Below are 3,453 nucleotides of genomic sequence, written 5' to 3' on the forward strand. Positions count from 1 at the left end.
CCTTTGTTAGCTGATCTGTTTTTATATTCCTGTGGCCTTCAATTCGACATTTAGATATATTGACGATGTATTATCTATAAACAATGATAATTTCCATTCATATGTCGATTCAATATATCCCAGTGAACTTGAAATAAAAGACAACACAGAGTCGTCTGCTTCTGCTTCATATATATTAACGACAACTACACTTTAACAACTCAACTTAATGACAAACAGGTTGATTTCAGTTTCTCCATCGTGAACTTCCCATATTTATGTAGCAATATTCCATTATCACCTGCATATTCTGTTTACATATCTCAACTGATTCGATACGCAAGAGCTGGCATATGGTCAGTTTTTAATTCGAAGCAGGCTACTGACAAACAAGTTGATGGTGCAGGGGTTAATTCTATGGTTTTTATAACGATTTAATTTGCCAATACAACATATCATTGGGTCAAATGCTGTTTGACATGTTTTATGCCGATTGTTAGGCCGTTCTTGGCACACTAATTTTGACTACGGATAACTCCGTTTACCTGTATCGATATAGGGCTCATGGCGGGTGTGACCAGTCGACAGAGGATGCTTACTTCTCCTAGGCACCTAATCCCACCTCTGGTATATCTAGGGGTCCGTGTTTGCCCAACTCTCTATTATGTATTGCTTATAGGAGTTATGAGATTGCTCACTGTTCGTCATCTTCACCTTTCATACAAAATACACATTTCACAAAATAAAATATTATGTGCATATCTATTTTTAATGTTAAACAGTAAACCTTTAATTAGTCATTCTGTTCAGACGTTTATTTTGTAGTACATTACAGTCACATACTAGGCTATACATTACGCCGTCCAGAAAAATACTAATCTTCTTAAAACATTCCTATAAGTCGGACATAAAGTTTTGGACCAAACTTTTACTCCGAAAAATCCGACTTATAGGCGAGTATATACGGGCTTTCTATTATCAAGAATTCTACTACGGTTTTTGCAGAGATCAAAGAAATGCTGCTGATATTATTCTGCTATACATCGATTACGTCATCGAAATAATACCAGAACAGTGATATATACATGTATCAAAAAAGGGGGGAATATGTGGGTTTTAAATGTAATACCTACTCCTGTATTGATACAATATCCGTTTCACCTCTTTGGTCTGATTAGACATTGTGTATTTCCTTACCGAAGCTGTTAAATGGCTATGACATTGCTGCTATGTTACCCTTCCTACTGTGATCGCACTCCATGTATTCTACAGAAATAATATCGATAACTGGAAATTTTATTTCAAAATCATAAACATTGATAAATCTATGTTACATGTACCAGGTGCAATTAAATCTATAAATAACTGAAGGACATTTGACATTCAACAAAATTCTTTCTGAGATGAAAACACATGCATCCTCCTAGGCACCTGATCCCACCTCTGGTGTGTCCAGTGGTCCACGTTTGCCCAACTATCTATTTTGTATTGCATATGGGATTTATGAGATTGATCATTGTTCGTTATCTTCAGTTTTCATGCAAACAGACATGGTGGTGCACAGAAAAACGTACCCTCTTCCATAGGTATAGTTTTGTCGAATTTGTTTATAACAATTGTTAGGCCGTTCTTTACACACTGATTTTGACTGCGGATTGCCGCATTTACCTATATGGATATAGGGCTCACGGCGGGTCTAACCGGTCGACAGGGGATGCTTACTCCTCCTACTCGTACTCGTAATCTTTATAGGAGTTATGAGATTGATCACTGTTCGTTATCGTCACCATTTTACTGTACATGAGAGTTCAACATTCAGAACAGATCAGATAAGCACATCGCATTGATATGACCTGTCAACACCAAACTAATTACAGGAAATATCTTTCAATAAAGTAGACTTTTTCGTCAGTAAAAGCATGCAACCTTCCTTGTTACATTTATTGGGGAGTGACACAGAATAGCCGCCTTGGCCAATCAGAAGCGACACGCGTCAATTCTTAGGTGTATGCGGAAACGATTGTCTCTATATTTCTGGACTGTAGTATAATAGAAATGAATTATTGTTTTCGTCGATTATGGAGGATAACCTCGTCGGTCTCGAAATGTTGTTTTCGGAGGCTCTCCTGGAAAGTCTACGAAAACGAGTACATTATAGTCTAAGTTAACCTCATGAATTGTTTGGCTTTAAGATTTCAATTAACCTTGACATAATATTTTATATTCTGTGTACCGGAAGGGTCTGGGACGTCCCACTTTCGATCCTAGCCTCGCGTCAAACTCAAAACTTTTAACATAGGTTATCGCTGGTCCTTTGCCAAGCACCCGACATCAGAGACGAAAGTCATGGATTGTTTGATATGACCTTACAAATGGAGACACCGGGTTGCGACAGGCGTTGGCACGTTGACGAACCTTGACTGCCACGGCCTTCAGAGCCTAGAGGTTAAAATTGATGACACTTCACCTACAACTGGTGACGTCTCTGTATGAGTGAAAATTGGGTCGTAAAACAGCCAAATTCAATCTTGAACCGGATCTTTCTCTCAAAGCAATATCCTTTCGATACATACACCAGTTACTGTTAGTGATGACCTTGCTATGAATGGATTGATTGATGTTTTCCGCCACACTCAACAATTTTTCAACTATCTGGTGGCGTCCAGTTTTTATTGGTCGAAGAGAGAACCCAGACACAACGTACCTGGGAAGAGACCACCGACCTTCTGAAAGTAAACTGGCAAACTATCTCACCATGAATGGAGAACTGAGAGAGAAATTTATAGAATGACAGCTTTATCAAATTCATAAGTAGAAAATATTGCCATATCAATCATTTTTACGAAGCGTGTACACTTTAGAAAATGTTCCCTTTTGTCCTGTTTAACAGAAGAATTATTGCATAAAAACACTCAGATGACATACAAATAAACCACGTGTTCCTGACGTCCATTACCGTCGTCTTATTTCTCTGGAAAAACCAACTACCATCGTCACGTGACTAAAACTGCATTGATTCCTTTTGGCAAGTTTCATGGTTTTTGGGGGTTTTTTACGAAAAAAGAGAAATAATTACAGGCTTAACATTCCATTTCGATATCAATTTGATCAGTGGAATCTCTAGCTGCTGAGACTGAAAGCTCCGCTCATATATCATAATTATTGACACACAAGAATAAATAGGGGAAACTGCATACAGTGGAAAATAACACATAACGACGTCATCTGACATCGGAATAACGCCAATTTGGGCTTATTATTAGGCCATATTTCTTTTGTTTTAACTGCGATTTCCCTTAGAAATCATGTAAGACCTTTAGAACACATCCTAAGATTTCATGAATAAAACTTTACATAAAATTGTTCTTTGTCGGTAATCGATAACGGCTAATTTGATCGAGTCGTTCGATTCTGATTATTAAATAGGGTACTTATTTTTTGATTTTGCACATAATTATTTGAAATTACAGAGCT

The sequence above is a fragment of the Ostrea edulis genome, chromosome 6, assembly GCF_947568905.1.
Source record: "Ostrea edulis chromosome 6, xbOstEdul1.1, whole genome shotgun sequence".
NCBI lineage: Eukaryota > Metazoa > Mollusca > Bivalvia > Ostreida > Ostreidae > Ostrea > Ostrea edulis.